The 18,401-nt window shown below is 39.0% G+C and overlaps 1 long non-coding RNA gene across 1 annotated transcript; it reads left to right on the top strand.

Moving 5' to 3' along the window:
- The first annotated feature begins 758 nt into the window (after positions 1-758).
- Gm41680 lies at positions 759-15,511 on the top strand. Its single transcript, XR_877264.1, has 3 exons — positions 759-877; positions 2,970-3,077; positions 15,283-15,511. It is a non-coding gene; the product is annotated as a predicted gene, 41680 (long non-coding RNA).
- The last annotated feature ends 2,890 nt before the right edge of the window (positions 15,512-18,401 follow it).

Below are 18,401 nucleotides of genomic sequence, written 5' to 3'. Positions count from 1 at the left end.
AGAGCTACATTTCGTTAATTGGAATTCCAAGAGAAGAAAGAGGGAAGCTGGAAGGGAAGGAGAGGAGTCCAGCAAACTGTTGGGGTTTTAGATTCAATGGGTCCCCCCAGTGACCGTGGCTTTAGATGAAATAAGTGCCCATGTCAGGGATAGGAAAATTCAAGAAGCTTTTAGACATCAGAGAAAAATAAGACCACTTAAAAAACTAATCCAGAATCCAAAAGTTGTAGGGGTAAATGGTCCATCAGCAAGGTGAGAACAAGGAATAAGCTGGCCCTGAGAATAGAGACCAGCAAAGGGAAAAAATCACCAGGAACGGCTTGTTCCTTTGCGTCCTTTTCTGGGAAGTTATTGATTGATATGCCCATGAGAATTAGCAGACACAAATGAGAAAAGAAACAAACATTAGAAGCGAAGATGTAATACAAGAGAAAAACAGATGTGATTCACAGCCTTGTAGTGAATATAGTCAGGAATACATTTGCTCACTTCCCATAGCAGGAAAACGGGTCACCCTGCAGGACTGAGAAAAACCTGGACTTACATGAAACCTGGTGAATACCTAGAATGTTTAACTGAGTTCGGGGGAGGGGGTGAGGGTATATTTCAATTTCCCTGGAAGTGTTCAGGTAAATTAGTGGAAGGTACATAGAAAACTAAACAATTGGAAATCCTGAGACAAATATTAACTCATGAGTAAATACAAAATTCTACCCCAGAGAGAATGTCCTCGTATACTAAGTGGATTTACCTGAGAGTGTTATGTATTCAGCAAGCAATGCTGAATTGTGGTTTAATGGGAAAAAAAAATGTAACAAAGTACGAGAGGCTGAGGGATGCAGACCTGTATATCTGAGCATCTGCAGAACTGGTGAAAGTAAGTAGAGTCTCAGAAATTCAACCAGGAACGACAAAACTGGACCAAAGGGGGGAAAAAATAGAAGAGACACACATTATTCAAACTTGCAGAAAGACTGAGATAGAATGAGGTAGATACTTGTGGAAACAGAAACTTAGACTTTAGGGACCAAACACACTTTTCTTAAGAAGAATCCTGGCTTACCAAACTTTGTACAAAGAAAAGAAAATTCTACAAATGAAAACTGAATTCTCAAGGACAGACATGAAACTCTCAATGGATAATTAAATTTAAGAGAGTGAATATTTAATTTTAAAATCATTATTCTCATAGTTGATACAATAAAGAAAGCTTCAAGTGTGATGAGCCAAGTGTGTTTGTAAATGTCCTGTCTGCTGATACTCCACAGTCCCCTGCCAGCTTGCTCATATTATTTTACTTTATATACCATTAGTTTTTTCCTCACTTAAAAAAATGTGTTGCTGCATAAACAATGTGCTACAGAAGATAGATAGGTAACTTCTGACATAAAGCAAAGGACTGAGTGGGCAGGACTCTCAGGAGGCCTTTCTAATCCTATAGTAGAAACCTAAGCTTGGAAGCTAATTATCTTTAAAGTATTAGCTGCACTCATTATGTGAAATGAAAAGCTTCATAATGGCATTTTTCTTCAGGTATATTATGTACTTTGACTATATTCACCCTAATAACTTCTGCCCCCTCCTGCTAATACCTTTCTTTTGAAAGAGTCTTCATTCTACATCAATGTCCTGTACGTTCACACATATTGAAAACCTTTGGTTTTAGTCATTCATGAAAATTGTGCTAGTAGCTTAAAACCAGTTTGTTGTCTTTCTCTATGCATGCTAAGAATCTTTCTTTGTATAAACCCCAGTAACATCCCTACACATTCTCTCAGCCCTGCTCTAGTTGAGCCCACACTACACTATTTGCCTGATTGTCTTGATTTTACTTACAACTTTCTAAAAGTAGATTAAAAGGAAATGCTTGTTAAGTGACTAAGCAAAGCCACCCTTTTACCCAGTACAGGGGAATGCCAGGGCCAAAAAGTGGGAGTGGATGGGTAGGGGAGTGGGGGGTGGGGTATGGGGTACTTTTGGGATAGCATTGGAAATGTAAATGAGGAAAATACCTAATAAAAAATTTAAAAAAATAGAAAATGATGTAGACTTATGAGGGCCAAGGCAAAAGTACCCGGTGATGTACAGCCATGGAAAGTGGGGTGACAGTATAGTTCCAGAGAAGTGTTAATGAACCTCAAAAGACGAGACACAGCTGATCTGCTGCAATCATATCAGGGCCTTTATTTGAGCTAGCTCAGGTCCCTCAAGCCACCTCCACCCTGCAGGACAGTTTTGGTGGAGAGGAGCCCTGAACATCTATTGGGATAAAGGTTTATAAAACGCAGCAAGCTGGAGTGTTTCTAGCTTGGCAAGCATCTAATTGGAAAGCTACTGTGGTCTTTAGCATAATTGGCTGGTGCTGGGAGTCAACCCATAAATTTAACTTCTGCTTCCCTCTGCATTGGGGACACTTAGGCACTGGGCAGGCTTGTAGGGGATTTACCAGGAAATGCTGGGTTTGTTGGGGGAGACTATCCTGGAGAAATTGGTACTGTTGGGGTTAGCCTAGAAACTGGAGCTAGGATTGAGTTTTTGTGCAGGTAATTTGGAAACTAATGCTAGGTATTGGCCTCTTTCCCTGGATTCAGATTTAGGTCAGGTGGCTGTTAGGAAGTAAATTTCCAGGGGAGGGCTTATAACCTGGGGGTGCGTATTTGTTGGTGGAGTAGCCTAAAGACTGGTGCTAGACACTTGGTTTGTTGGGGGAATAAGCTGGAGATGCAGGAAAATGGAGTTCGCTAAAATGGAGTCTAAAGTTCAAAGATTTGGTCTCTCATCAAGCTGAAGAGAAGAAACAGCACAAAGAATGAGTGCGAGAGTGCGAGAGAGCCCACTAGAAGAGGAAAAAAAGGTACAAGTAACATTTAAGACAAGAAGAGAGTTAGCAAAGGAGAACTGATTATACTTCAAACATTTAACTGAAATCATATACTATATATATATATATATACTATGTTGTTTTGTAGTACGAAGGAAGTGTTTGTGAACTCTGAAAGACCAACCAGGAGCCCATCAGTTGCAATCACACCAGGATCTTTATTTACAAGCTGGATCTTGGGGTTAACTCACCACAGGTATGGAGAAAAGCCCTGGACACTTATTGGGTACCATTTATACAAAACCTAGCAAAAGAGAGGTGAGTGTTTCTAGCCTGGCAAGCATCTAATTGGGGTGCTGCTATGGCCTTTAGCATAATTGGATGGTGCTGGGAATCATATCATAAACTGTTTTCTCATGATTGGTGGCTGTTAGGAAGTAATTTTCCAGGGGAGGGCTTATAACCTGGGGGTGCAGATTTGCTGGGGGAGTAGCATAGAGACTGGTGCTAGACACTTGGTTTGTTGGTGGAATAAGCTGGAGATGCAGGTCTTGTTTGGGGTTAGCCTGGAAACTGGATGTAGGCTCAAGTTTTGTTGAGGGTTAACCAGGAAATTGGAACTAGGTACCAGCGTGTTAGTTTACTTGAATTTAAACTTAAGTCAGGTTTTCCAACATGGAGTCTGAACCCCCAAAATTTGGTCTCTCATTTTATTTGCTTATTACTATATTCTGAAACTTGAAAAATACTTGTGTGTCCACACCTCTCAATTGGAGTCAATTATAAAACATTGTCTTTACAATACATTTGAAAAGTCACTTGCTTATTGTTTGTCTTAAACATGTTCTCTTCTGCAATGCAAATATAGGACTGCCCTCCCCTGTGTCATTTAAGTATGATAAAATTCTTATGAAAAAGAAGAATTATGGATGACAGAAAAATCTACTACAATCTTTGCATAACCAGCTAACCAGGCAAAGATCTGTCACTTGTCAAATTTTAGAGATTTATTACTCCTGTTTTTTCCCCCATATCCCTCCCCTTCCCACTGAAGGTCTGCATTACAAAGTCTCATCTGGTGCTAGAATCTTCAAGGACAGGAGCTGCAAACTTCAATCCCTTTATTAAAAAATCTTGGTGTTGTATTTTAACTGAATTTCATTTCCTAGGGATGGAACTCTCAGACCCTTTTATTGCTTTGCTGATCTCCTGCATTATATTCTGTCTCCAAAAAGGGCTCTGTGGCCCAAACTCTACTGCTTTCTACCACTTAGATACAGCGTCAGAGACAACTCAAGATGTCTGATTTTATATAAAAGATAATAAATGGGCACGAATAGATGGCAAGGTTATAAACCCATCAGGATTCTAAGATATACTGGCCCTGAGTTTATTACCAAGGTTTCATGTAATCAGCATGTGTATGGAGTCATGAAACTTCCAGTCTATTGAGAATTCAAATGTTATGTTGTTACGCCTGAGGCCTCATGAGATCACAAAATAACTTTATAGAAATGCTCGCCATAGTATACATAAATATATCACCCATTGTCACTCACCCATGCACAATATAACCACATCGCCAGCTTTCCTTCTGGAAGCCCATTTTCATCTCAATTCTTTTAATAAAAATACCTCTTGCATTTTCTTTCTTTCTTGAAATAACTAACAGTTCTGTATTTCTTTAATCTCACCTGCCTGTCATCTATTTTATTCATATCTTCCATTAATGTTCTTCAAAAATGTTAAAACATTTATCACTTATAGGCCAAGCTGAAAATTTAAAATATCATCTAAAAACCTCCCCTCAAAATGGCAACAGAGCTTCACTGTACTGTGCATTTGTTCATACTGCTATATCTCTCCCCCTGGCATCATGCCCTGCCCACAGCTTCCATGACAGAAGACACTTTACCCACACATGAATCCCCTATAAATTGTGGCTACAACAGTTTTACAATCAATGGGGTGACCTGACAAGTTATTTTTTGTTTGTTTGTTTGCTTGCTTGCTTTGTTTTTTTCTTTCTTTTTTCAATCAAAAGACTGGCACTTGGGTCCTGAGAAAGGGAAACAAGATGGCAAGAGAGGAGAGTTGAGTTGATTTGATTCCCACTGAACACATGAAGTTCACTCTCATGACAACAGGACAAGAATTCTCTCACATCGCTGCACACATCTCTCAAGATACTTTTGTTTCATGACCATTCATTCAGCTGCTATCAGATGCACTCATTTGCCAACTTCTTAAGATTTTGCAGATGTAATTCATTTTAAACTGGATTATTATTTTAAACATCTGATTGGGTTAGTTTCATCTAGATTCTAAACAACTTCAGGGTGCAGTCTGTACTGACAGCTTCCCTTTTGATGGTAGGTATGCATTTAAAAAGCCATAATAACAGGGAATCCACTATGAACATCCTTTCTTAGAGTCACAAGACCAGAACAATGACAGAATCTATGAACATATTAATGTGAAAAGGGAAACTTTCATGGGGGCCCCATCCCTAGACAAAGAATGATAGCTAGGTAATCCTGCTTACAGCTGATTAGCCTCTCTCATGGATTATAACCTTAATCCGATGTCCAATGCAGAGTTCTATTCCCTGAAATCATATACACTCAAACAAGAAAAGCTGATTCTTCAGGTTATTAATAGATTCCTTTGTGCATACATATAGATACATATGTGTAACAATGATAGACAAGAAAAAGAAGCTGTTAACCTGAGAGTTGGGGGAAACCAAGAGTGGTTGGAGAGAGGATACAGAGACATCTGGAGGAGGAAGTGTAGGGAGTGGTATAGTTCTCCTTCAACTCAAAGCATATGAATAATCAAAGAAGGGAATTGTTATGGACAGCATCCTGGGATTGAGATAAAGGGTCATGTACTTAGCAAGGCTGTGAAGTTTGGAAATAGTGTCAGAGGTGGCCAGCACTTAGATGTATGGAGTGATTGAGAGGGGTAAGAGATTCTATGTTACACATCACACACATGGTAGAGTCTTCAAATATTCTACTTTCACATCTATCACTGTAAAGTAGAAACTTAAAATGTTAACTAATAACAATACCTGTCCTTAGAGCATGACCTAAGCCTGATGAACTACTCCAGACATCTCCTTCCTCTAACGACAAGGCATGAATAGCTGGCAATCTGACGGTCAATATGACCTTAGAGAAGCAGCCATTCTTCTGCCACATCCATAGTTAAGTGTTCATTACTTTGAATTACACCAGTATTCCACTTGAACGGTGTGGTACTTCAGATGTAGTTAATGCATTTTGGAATCATTCGTACTCTGTTTTTAAGCTGGGTAAAAAGGTGGCAGGAACCATGGGAATAATTAAGGAACCCTAATGGAGCAATTCCTAGGTCATTAGAGAATCTTCTGAGGATGGGCAACTGCGTGTTCATAATGAGAATATGCTGCCTCTTCATTGCTCCCATTTTAGTTAGGGAGTGCGTGCTCTCTCTTGCTCACTGAACTTGTGATTTCCCTAATTTCTGAGTATTTCTCTGTGAATATATTTCAATCTATGCTCCCAGTCAGATAAATCTCAGTAAAGTCTGGCTGGCTGGAAAATCAAGGGACCACCTCCTTTCCTCTGGAGGCCGTGAGGTATAGTATCTTGATGGAAGAGGGAGGGACTACCTTGAGAAACAAGGTCTGGGGACTCTAAGTCTGGAGATTTAAGATTCAGTAGATCAGAGCTGATGTTTCTCTTGAGAAACTGGTAGCACTGAAAATTGGGTGAGGGAAGTTGGTGTATGTGAGACTCTTAGTGGACTGAACATAATCGTGTGTTTTATTAGTCTCATGTGCCCTGTGAGATCTTTGCATAAACTTGGGTCTTTACTGGGGGTGGATAAGGCTAGCTGAGTGGACCCTGATTCTATAAGAATGAAAGGTACTCAATGCTGTTTTGTGTTACCTCTTTGGAGGAGCTTGGTTGGTGTTTCCTTGACACTTTGGCTACCATCTTCTGTGACGCAGAACCATCTATGACAGCCGTGACTCTTAACACAAAATTATGGACAGTGTCCAATAGTTATGAAAGTTGATTTGTTACTACATACAATGTATACTACTTGATTTATAAAACCTTTATGTATTGTTTAGTCATGGATAAGTTTATTTGGTTAATATATGCAGCCCAACACTTCTAGGAATATTTCTAAAAGTGTTAGAATTAGTAGCTCTAACAATTGAAATATAACAACATTGAACAATCAGCCATGGCTGGTCCCAGTAGGAAGGCAAGCAAAAGTTGCAAACCAATATCTAATTTCTTAAGATGAACTTACGGTGATGGATGAGTAGAGCCTTAAACTGGAGACATGTTGTCTAATGTGCATTATCTGCTTTGCCACCAGGCATCTCAGGTGGAGGATGCAGTTCAGTAGTAGCAGAACATGCTAAGCACATGTTAGGCTCTGGATTCAAAACCCCAGCACCACGTTAAACCAAGGCACTAACTTTAGAAGCCAGCATTCATGCAGTGTTCTGTTGAGTATGTCAACCATTCATGCTGTGTTCTGTTGAGTATGTCAACCAACAATTTCACGTTCTATACTCCACAACCACTAAGTACTGCATTTTAAGATTACTGTCAAGAGTTCTTAGTGTTGAGCACTAAGAAGACACGGAAGGTTAGAACATAGAAATTTCCCTTTGAGAATTTTAAATCATGTTACATATGAGACCATGTAAGATCTACTGCCGTTGAGTTAAGTTGCTCCTCTATCTTGATAGCTTTGTGACATATTCCAAAGGTAAAACTCACCGACAACCTGTGCTACTTTCCTGTCAGTTTGAAAGGACATTTAACTGACTAATTTTTTCATTACTGTTACTGGCTAATTACAGAGGGCTGTTACCCTGTAGGGTTTTCTGCCTAGAATAAAGTAATAACAACAGGTGACGCCACCCAGCCATTGCACTCTTAATTCTGGTAAGGACAGTGTTTTCTTCTGATACCAGTTCAGGTAAGTAATGGCTACAGAAACAAAGGTAGAATTACATATTTATTTAAGTGTATGTGTGTATGTTGTGTATGTATATCTGAATGTATGTTTGTGGGTACGTGTTTGTGTGTCTGTTTGAGTGCATATGTGTGTTTCTTGTGAGAGAGAGAGAGAGAGAGAGAGAGAGAGAGAGAGAGAGAGAGAGAGAGAGAGAGAAAGTACACACACATGCATGCATATCTATCTGAGTGTCTGTCTACATACGTGGTGTAATAGGAAGGAATATTGAACTTTCAGAGTTCAAAGGTTACCTCAGAGACTGCCATACCACATATCACCATTTCAGAGGGGAAAAAAATGCCACTAGGATTTCAGACCACTGAAATATTTGCTCAAAGTCACACACTTAAGTATTCATATCATGAAAATTATTGCCACTCTTGGTACAATACAACCCAGCACCACTGCAAAGAGCTGTCGTCCTGCTCCGGACTCCTAAACTCTCCTTCCTTTTCCAGTGTCCTCATAACTGCCACTCTTCTGTGAGGCCTCCAGAAGGAGCAAAGGCGTCCTAAAATCCAGTCAACTCTCCACATTCAATCGGCAGGTTAATCGAAAACAGTTTTTATAGCACAATAAAGGGCTTAAGAACAAGGGAACATTAATATTTGTTTCCCGAAGAGTGGACCCTGAGTGAATAAAGCTGCTTGCAATTGAACTATGGTACCCAGGTGTGGGGGATGCACTTTGCTCTGCTCCATCTTATTACCATTAATCAGGCAGTGATGAGCACAGGCTGCCAGACACATCTCTGCCAGGGTACCCCAAGAGGCATGTCACCCCATCCCAGGCAAAGGGAGCAGCTTGCCCAAGTACCTTATGTGACTACAATATAGTTTTCATGATGCATTCTTAATAAAACAAAAGGTGGCCTTTTGACAAAAATATCATCTGGTTTTTATAATGTAAAATGTGGCAATTTTATCAGCATTTGCCCTGATTGGTTGTCATTAGCCCCTTGCCTTCTAATAAAATTTATGATAGTGTTCAGGAGTCCAATTTGACAGAAAGCGAGGTGATTGCGCCCTGCTTAGATATCTCTCTGGCATCTATTCCAACAATAATGCGGTAATTTTATGCATGAAATAGCACAATTGGCATAAATAGTTATAATCCCGAGTGCTGTCTAAGGAAGCTGGCTGCTGGAAAATTAGAGAGCGCTTCACACTTTTGAAACAGGTAATTAGGATTTTTCTTCATGCTCATACAAGGCAGAGTGGAGTTTCATTTTATGTTTCATGTTTCATTAAAATATAGGTGTTAAAAATAAATGTTGAATTTAAAGCTGCATATATTATGAAATTAAAAGCATAGTGCACAGTAGGAGTGCAAATATACAATGGGTCCTTGGGGATTTTATATTTAGTAGTGACAGGACTATTCTTTGAAATAGTTTGGAACAGGTAGTGTGCCCTTGTTTCAAGCACCATTCTTTGAGAAGGATTGGTTTATGACTAAGTGACATTCAGTCATGTGGTCTTTGGCCTAAGGACCTGAACACCACTTTTATATAAACTAACTGAATATATATCTTCATTTTAATTGGTAAGCAAGGGCAGGCTGAGGGTCATGTGGGATTCACAGAATTTTTGAACTTTATGTTGGGCTCAAAATTTCCATTTTGAACTTGGCTGTCTGCTCAGACCTAAGCCAACCCTTGACAGAACCTTTCTGATGCTCTTGAAGCTCACTGTGGTTTGGGACAAGTGGCAAAAGGCTGTAATGACACTGTCATACTAACCTCTGCTTATGACCCAGCTGATAGCAGGCTTTTAAGTTTTCTTAGCGGTGTCATTTTATATGTGTTGCTCTGAGTAACCTGACATGACACCATCAGACGTTCAGCTGCAGCCCCTGATGCTGACGACTTCTGGGATGGAAGCTCCGGGAGAACTGAATACACCAGGTTGGGTTCAGGTTGCAGGGTGAAGGCACCAGAAAACAGGCTCCAGCTGGTCGTTTTGTGCCTCAGTTTTCTTGTCTGTGAGTGAGAACTGCACCCTCACTTTCTCTGATGTATAATATGGAATACAGTTTCTAGAAGGTTGCTTGCGATCCTAACCAAGGCCCATGGGCATGCTGGGGGGTGGGGGGGGTGGGGAGGGGGCGCAGTTAGATGTTACAGAGTCAACAACACAAACTCTTGGAGTCAGGCAAGTGGCAAAAGCAGACTTGTTTATTGCTGGAACTGGGCAAACATGTATACTCCCCTCCCAGCATCTCATTGGCTCTCAGATAGCCAGACATGGTGCTTTGTCTTTCTCATTGGCTCACTCCATCGCCTGATCTGGTGTCAGTGACCTCTAGCCATGCAGGCAGATTCTAGGTTGGCTGGCAGAGGAAGTATCAGTGGTGCATGGGCCAGCATTGTGGCTGGGCCTCATGGCTAAGTTCCTTCTACGCTAGAGCAAGTGGAGAAGGGAGAGTAAAGAGGCATGGCATTGCACACACGCACAGTAAAAGTCTGTTTTAAGATGAAACTATAGCTTGACCGAAGATTTGCTGGACTTTAATGAGCACATGGGTTCCACAATAATATTGGCACTTTTGGGGATCATTCGGGACTAAAATCCTATATGTTGCTTGCACAGTTTTCCTTGAAGATACTCTGCCAGTCCTAAAGAAAACTCAGTATTAAGCTTTAGCTTCAGGACCGAGATACCTCATCTCTTTCTTCGAGGCTGATCTCCTGTCCTGAGTCGTCAGCTTATCTGTGCTTTAAGAACGCAGCCTTGCCAGCTTTTGTATCAACGAATGAAATAAATACCTCTCACTCAACCCTTCAACTTATGCAGGAATGATAATTTAACTAGGGTGAGATAAAAGGAAAGCAGTCTTCAAGATGAAAATTGCTTTCTGGGTAAGAAGTAAAGGAGGGAGGGGGTAATGAAGGAGGTAGGATGGATAAAAGATAGTGTGTGTGTGTGTGTGTGTGTGTGTGTGTGTGTGTGTGTGTGTGTGTTTAAGAATGTTCAGACAGAACACGGACCTTGGAGTACACCAATCTTTGGCATAGTAAGAGTTAGTGAGCACGGTACAGCTCAGCTGGACATAGAGCAACCATGAGACAAAGAATCACTACCACATATAGGGCACAGTACATACAGACATGTTCAATGAGCACACAGAAAACATGAGAGAAAGAAATTTTACAAAATTTACCTTCCTCCTTTTTGAGCCTGAGAAGGACATGCAGTGATTGAAATTAGTGGACATATCCAAGGTATTGGAGTAGACAACAAAAATGAACACAAATATAACAACTCCCTCCCACACACTGTGATGTCTAAGTCTTGAGAATAATCAAAATGGATAAACAAAATGAGGTCATCAGATAATGAAATGGTATTCAAAATAGAAAGGAAGAGTCCCATCATAAAAAGTCATTGAAACTGAGAAGAAAAAGATCTGTAATATTCAATCCAACCCCAGGATACTCAAGGAAAGGTACTATTACAGAGACTGAAAAATTACTGGCTATTAAGGTTTTGGAGAAAATGAAAATATACAAATAAGTAGACAAACTAAAACATATGGTAGGAAAAATATTCCTTATCCTATACTTTTGGGTAGTATATTCTAATATTACCAATTGAACTGTGTCAGAATCAATAGAATGTACAGTGTAAAGAGGAATCCTGTTAACTGAGGCACATTGCTCCTTAACGGGAGGAGCAAGACAAAGTCAAGAAGCATTCAACCACATGGCAAGAACGTGGGTAGGATGCTACAAACAAACCTTGAGCTTCTAGTAAAGGTGTTTCAAGATCAAAACAATGACTTACAGAACTGAATTACTACTAAATTCAGTTAAGTATTAACTATAATATAATAATAATAGAACTATAAGTTATAGAATTGAATTCTGCTACAGTTTAACTAGAATAATTATTCAGAACTAAGAAGATCATTCACCATTTATTGTGAAAAACCAATAAACATTACCAACTGATGTTATTCTATACAATGGAACACATGGTGAAGGAGATAGGGAAAAAACTTGCTAATAAGGTTTTTGGATGGAAAGGGATAAGAAAAAAAGTAAATATATAATATTTTGGGGAGTTCTGATGAAAATTAAGGAGGAAATTCAAGAAAAACCCTAAAGTTGTGACCTTGCAAAATCTTAGGAACATTTAGGAAAACTAGGAATAAGTGAGTTTAACTTAGTGTGTGGAACTGTAAAAATGTCTCCAGAGTTTGGCATTTAGCTCATGATTCACTAACTATTAATTCTAAAATTGAAGTAGACAGCCTGTGTTGAAAACTTAAGTGTGAATTTATTGATTAGATGCTTGAATAGTGACATTAAGAGACACTTTACAACAGAAAGAAATTATATAGAACAGAAGGGGAAAAGAGGAAGCAAAAGAAGGTAGGAGAAGGAAAGGAGATGAAAAGAAAAAGTTTGCAAGGAGGGGAGGGGACAGCCATGGTACCTGGGAAATAGAGAATGGCATAAGACAACAGAGAGAAGGTTTCCCAAGAGTCGAATAAATAGAAATTCAGAGACTAGGGAGATGATAAGAGACTCAGAGCTGCAATGCACTAGAGAAAGGTCAGCACTGAGAACCCATTAACAGATTCCAATACAGGACTTCACTTCTGGGTCACAAGAACAATGCAATGCCACTGAAAATATAGGTTAAAAGTTAGATTGAAATAATTTCAAAAACACCATAGAGGCCAATATTTTTCTTTCTCCTGCTTCATTCTTTCTCCTTGTAAAAGTTTCCTTCGAGTTTTCTAATACAGATATTGAGTTTTTCAATTCCACTTTTGTTTCGACCTGCATCCTCTTTATTGTTTTTCCTTATTGAACTCTGTTCACAAGACTTGAATGATCTTTGTCATATTCATAATCTTTAAGGGATTTTCTTTGTTTGTTTGTTTTCTTCAACATTACCTAGGTATTTATTCTCCTTTAATTGTTTCTCCTTAATGCCATTGAGTAGTTTCTTTGTGTCATCCTTAAACACCTTGAATTTTTGGAAGAACTTTACAATAGTTCCTTTAAATTATGTACCCTGGAATTTATCTAGGTAATTTTCATTGACATGAATTTATAAAGAACTGGTAGGCTTCAAAGAGACAATATTGTATTGATCTCCCATCTTTTTGGTAGTCCTGTGTGAGAACTTGGCATGTGAACTTTCTTTATAAGTTCTAAGTTTACTGAGGAAAGAGAAGGTTGATGACTAGAGAAGGTGTAGAGGTGGGTTGGTTCAAGAGGTTAGAAATGGCTTGGTTGGAATGAAAGAAAATGGACAGAGGGGACTGGGTTCATATACAGAATCTGCTTCCTTTTCTAAGCCTGGAATAGGGGGCAGGTATATGTTTTTGGATGGATATGGTGGATATGCCATGAAAGACCCCTGTAGTTTGGCAAATAGGTAGAGATGATCCTTGCCTAAGCCTAGAACTTTTTTGCAGTGAAGTCAGGGAAGGCCAGACTAGACTGGTACAGTAGTTGTGGGATTCAGGCTAAGTCTGTTAGTTACTGAAAAAGTTGTGGAAAAGGAAGTCAGAGTCAGTCACCTTGTATAAAGATCATAAGAGCCAGAGAATCACAACTTCAATGAGCATGTGTCTCCTTGTAATATCTGAAGCTATAACCTTAAAGACTTTACAATATGACAGCCCAAACTTAGCTGAACAAGGACAACACCATTGGTCATCTCAAACCGGAAGGGAAAAGACAACCAAGTCTCAACCCTATCCCAAAAAACTATAGGCAACTGAGAAAAGCTAGGAACAGAATTGCTGATTTTCTCCAGGGAAGATCATATTAATGTGTTGTCTCCTGACAAGCATTCAGCCCTGAAAGCATACACGCCATTAACACAAATGGACTGAACAGAAGAAATTTATGAATTAGTAAAAGGAGAGATCAGTACTTTGGAGGAGAACAGGGAAAGCTGTATGGTAGGGCTTAAAGGGAGGAAAGTAAAGAGAGAGATAATATATTTGAATCTGAAAAGTAAAGTAATAATAATACTGTTGAACAGAAAATAGGATGAAAGTGTATAAGAACTTTTAGTAGGTGTTTCCTTTCCTAAAATGAGGTCGGCCAGGGAGTATGAAGAAAATATCAAACAGGAAACTGATAAAATGAGAGACACCCATTCATTATAGAAAACTAGAACAAGCAATGAAGAGAGGCAAGCAATGTTAGGACCTCAGATTCAGAACATTCAGATCTCCTCTGGAAGGGAATGTTTGGTTATAAATGTACACAAAAAAAATTGTTCAGGAGAAAAAAAATGTGAAATAAGAATGCAGACATGATGGTTTTTTTTTAAGTGGTGGGCAATGGGGATGATTGGTCTCTACTTGTTTGTTTGTTTCCTCAAGGAAATAGAAGATGATGCTAACACAGGGAGACTGAGAAAATGTTGAGGGAGAATTGGAATGTTTTGAATCTGTTCTTAGGAAACTGTTGGGTGTGGAACTGAGGACATAGGACACATTCTAAGGATAGACAGTCCAATAGCCCATAGGAATTGGGGGGGGTTATGCCATGAGGAAGTAAAATTCATGATAGAGATAAGGGAGGGAAAGGAAAGGGGTATTAGAGGGGTATGAGTAATAAAACGCCCCGGAGACTCAGCCTCCGAGAATTTCAATCCTTGATCTTTGACAAGGGAAAATGGGTGAGGTTCAGACTAGAGAGAAGTTATTGGATTGCTAGTTAAGAGAGAGTGGCATGCATGTGTTGAGGATTCATTCAGTGGGCATGTAGGCAAAACTTGTGATGAAATGCTGTAACTGGAAGGTCAAAGGCCAGGATACAACATGGAAGTGAGAGACTTTCTTGACATGGATGATCAGTATTGATTTAACAGTGTGTGCTTCTACAATGTTTATAATTCAAAAAAGCAAATGTGAGAAAACACGCAAACTAGTTGCATCCAAATACTTACTTTAAAAAGAGCAAAGTAGTTTATGAAAGACAGTTACGTTTTATCTTGATACTCAAGTGGCAACATTTTTTCCAAGCAGGTTTGATTTCTGTTTTCAATCTCTCTTTTTTTAAAAAAAAATTATTTATTTATTTCATGTATATGAGTACAGCATTGCCCTTTTCAGACCAACCAGAAGATGGCATCAGATCCCATTACAAATGGTTTTGAGCCACCATGTGGTTGCCAAGAATTGAACTCACAATCTCTGGAAGAGCAGACCGTGCTCTTAACTGCTGAGCCATCTCCCCAGCCCCTGTTTTTAATCTCTTAAGAACCAAAAGCCCCTGGATAATTTATTTGCTGCAGGGTTTCCAGTATAAGATCATTCTCAGAATTGGATAGCATGTGGTTTTCTTCTTATTGCTATGACTGAACAGTTATACAACAGTCCTTAGAAAGTAAGAACTGCATGGTGTCAATGGGTGATTGCCTCATGATGCTTAATATGGATTACCAACTTGACAGGATCTCGGACACTATGGCATCAAGCCTCTGGGCACATCTATGAAGAGTCATCTACAGGAGAGAAGACTACCCTGACTGCCACACCCAGGAAGAAGAAGAAAAATGTTGTGAAGCAGCATCGGTCTCTGTTTTCTGAACAGAAATGCAATGTGACCAGCTGCTTCATGGTCCTCCTCCCATGAATTCTCTGCCACGATATCTCCAAACTCGAACCCAGAATAAACTCTGCTTCCCCATAAAATGTCTCATGTCTTTTGTCTGTTTGTTTGTTTGTTTGTATCAAAGCAAAAGCAAAAATAAGTAGTATATCGATGGAACCAATTCCATAGATATTCGTGCTCCTCCTTCTGTAAAATGTGGAAGAGTTTTCAAGAAACCTGTGGTCGTCTACCCCCCACTCATCGTAGCTCATGCAATGTAAGTACTCTGTGTACAGTATATAGCCACCACTCATAATAACTGAAATGACAAAAGGACTGTGTGTGTTTCCACTGTCTACTTATTAATCATAATAACTCATATAACTCATGAAGCTTCAATATCATATGCATGACAGTTGCACTCTACTGTAATAGCACATTTAGGGAAGAAATGTCTGCATATACTCAGTACAGATGCCCTTTATCCAGAATCCCAAGTTTTAGAGTCACAAATAGGAAGGTATGATCATAGTCTAGTATTATTACTGGAATCTGATTGTCAATGTGAAATTATAGATTAAAATTATCATGCTGTTTTTATAACTAGATGACTGTCATCCTCCCAAATTCTATAAAAATATACACAAATAAATACTGACTGAAAATGCTTCAGAAAGCAGTAAATAAAAGTCACCAAGTTTTATGCTTATTATTTTAAAATATTTTAAGCTCTTGAGATTAATTATTAACATTGGATGGTTCTTAAATAAAAGAGAATTTCAAAGCAGATAGGAAAGTGCATTTAAACATGTGCTAGCTACTGAGGACTGTTTCCTCCTCAATTGCTGCCATGGTAAAGGAAGAATGGTCTAGCATTGGACATAAACTTTAAGTGAGAACAGGTGGAGCCACCTGATATAAAATATCTTCATACCCTTTAATAGTAATAACTTTTATCAAAGATCAGACACAAACACATTTCTATAAGAGAAGGAAGAAGTATTTGACATAACATGACATTAATAAAAGAAAATCATTCTGATCCGTTAATGATAACTTACATACTAGATCTACAAAGTTGTTTCATAAATACAAATGTTCTACTTATAAAAATAAATTAATTTTATCACTTGAGACATCAGTGAGAGGTGAAGTTCTAGTTTGGGTGTCAGGGTAAATACTTGGGCCTTACCAGGTACCCTCTGAGCAGAGTCTAGAAACCTGCTCCAGACAAACTCTGCTGATCCCATCAAAGATGTTGCTCTCAAAGTGAGGACAGTGATGATTTAGATTCTAGGACTTCTGGGTGTGTCGATCTTATTTCCCAAGAGACTAATCTCTTTGGAATACCTATCAATTTATGCGCAACACAACATAAAACCATCTTTAAGACAGTGCAATGTTGTTTGTGTATGATTGTTTGTGTTTGTGTATGCATGTGTTTTCACTTACATTGTTCTTAAGTTAGAATATGTAGATGACGACATGCATCGCTGTCAAAGTATATACATGTTTGTGAGTTTATCACACTTCTCAAGTTTGTAAAATCAGACAAGACTCCTGTTAAAAATAGGCCCCCAGGAATACCTTGCCTTTATTTGAGGGAAAAGGGAATCATTTTAGTCAGGGTTTTATTGCTGTGAAGAGACAGCATGACAACAACAACTCTTGTAAAAGAAGACATTTAATTATGGCTGGCTTACAGTTCAGAGGATTCGTCTATTATAGTCATTCTGGGAAGCTTGGTGGAACACAGGCAGACATGGTGATAGAGGAGGAGCTGAGAGTTCTACATTCAGATTGGCAGGCAGCAGGAAAAGACAGTGAGCCATTAGACCTTGGTTGAGCTTCTGAGACTTCAAAGCCAAACCCCTAGTGATGCACTTCCTCCAACACAGCAATACCTACTCCAACGCCATCCCTACTAATAATGTAACACCCTATGGGCTTGTGGGGACAATTGATTTTTATTCAGACCCCCACAGAAATAAATACATGGTGAAGTACCGCCACTATTTGGTCAGTTTCTCCCATATGTAGGATAAGATGCATGAAGCACATACATTTTAATTTTGATATCTAAATAGAAATTTATGTTTATAAAAATGATTTTAAGATAAAAGGTGTTTACATTTGCCTATGTAGGTATGTATGTGAGTATGTTTCACATATTGTATGTGCCAGCCATTCATACCAAAGTGTTTTATATTCTTATTAATATTTAATTTGTGATTGAAGTAAATAGAAATATTGACTTCAATATGTCTCAGCTTCATTCACTGAGAAACCCATCCTTTTCACAGGATACAAGGCATAAGCACACTAACCAGAAAACAGCATATTAGATGTAGTCAACTAGCAGGCTCATCCACAGATGCTAGGCTACATATGCATGCATGTCAAATTATTCAGAGAAGGACATATGACTGATTGGTACTCACATAAGGAGAAATATGAATCTTAGAGGACATTATTTTGTAAATCAAATCCTGCTGGTTGGATGCTTGGAATAATGTCACAACTTGAATCACAGTATGAATGTGGGAACAGACAAAGAATCCATTTAGACTTTCAAGTTTAGGGATAGTTAGTAGGAATATCTAGTATGCTAGCTAGTCTTATGTCTTCTTGACACACAAACCAGAAGTATATATAGGGTGGACCTTAACTGAGAAAATGATTCTATGAGATCCAGCTTCAAGGCATTTTCTTATTTAGTTATCAGTTAGGGAAGGCCTAGTCCATTGTGAGTGGTGCCATCCCTTAACTTGTGATACTCATTTTTATAAAGCAGAATGAACAAGCTGGAGGGTGCAAGCCAGTAAGCAGCATCCATCCATGGCATCAGCATCAGCTTCTGCCTGCGAGTTTCTGCCGCATTTGAGTTCCTGTCCTGACTTTGTTTGGAGGTGAACAGTCATGTTGGTATATAAGCTGAATAAACCTCTCCTCTCCCACTTGCTTCTTGGTCATAGTGTT

Source organism: Mus musculus, chromosome 18, assembly GCF_000001635.26.
Source record: "Mus musculus strain C57BL/6J chromosome 18, GRCm38.p6 C57BL/6J".
In the NCBI taxonomy this organism is placed as follows: Eukaryota; Metazoa; Chordata; class Mammalia; order Rodentia; family Muridae; genus Mus; species Mus musculus.
Note: the sequence above shows the minus strand (reverse complement) of the source record. Positions and strands in the feature narration are given on the sequence as shown.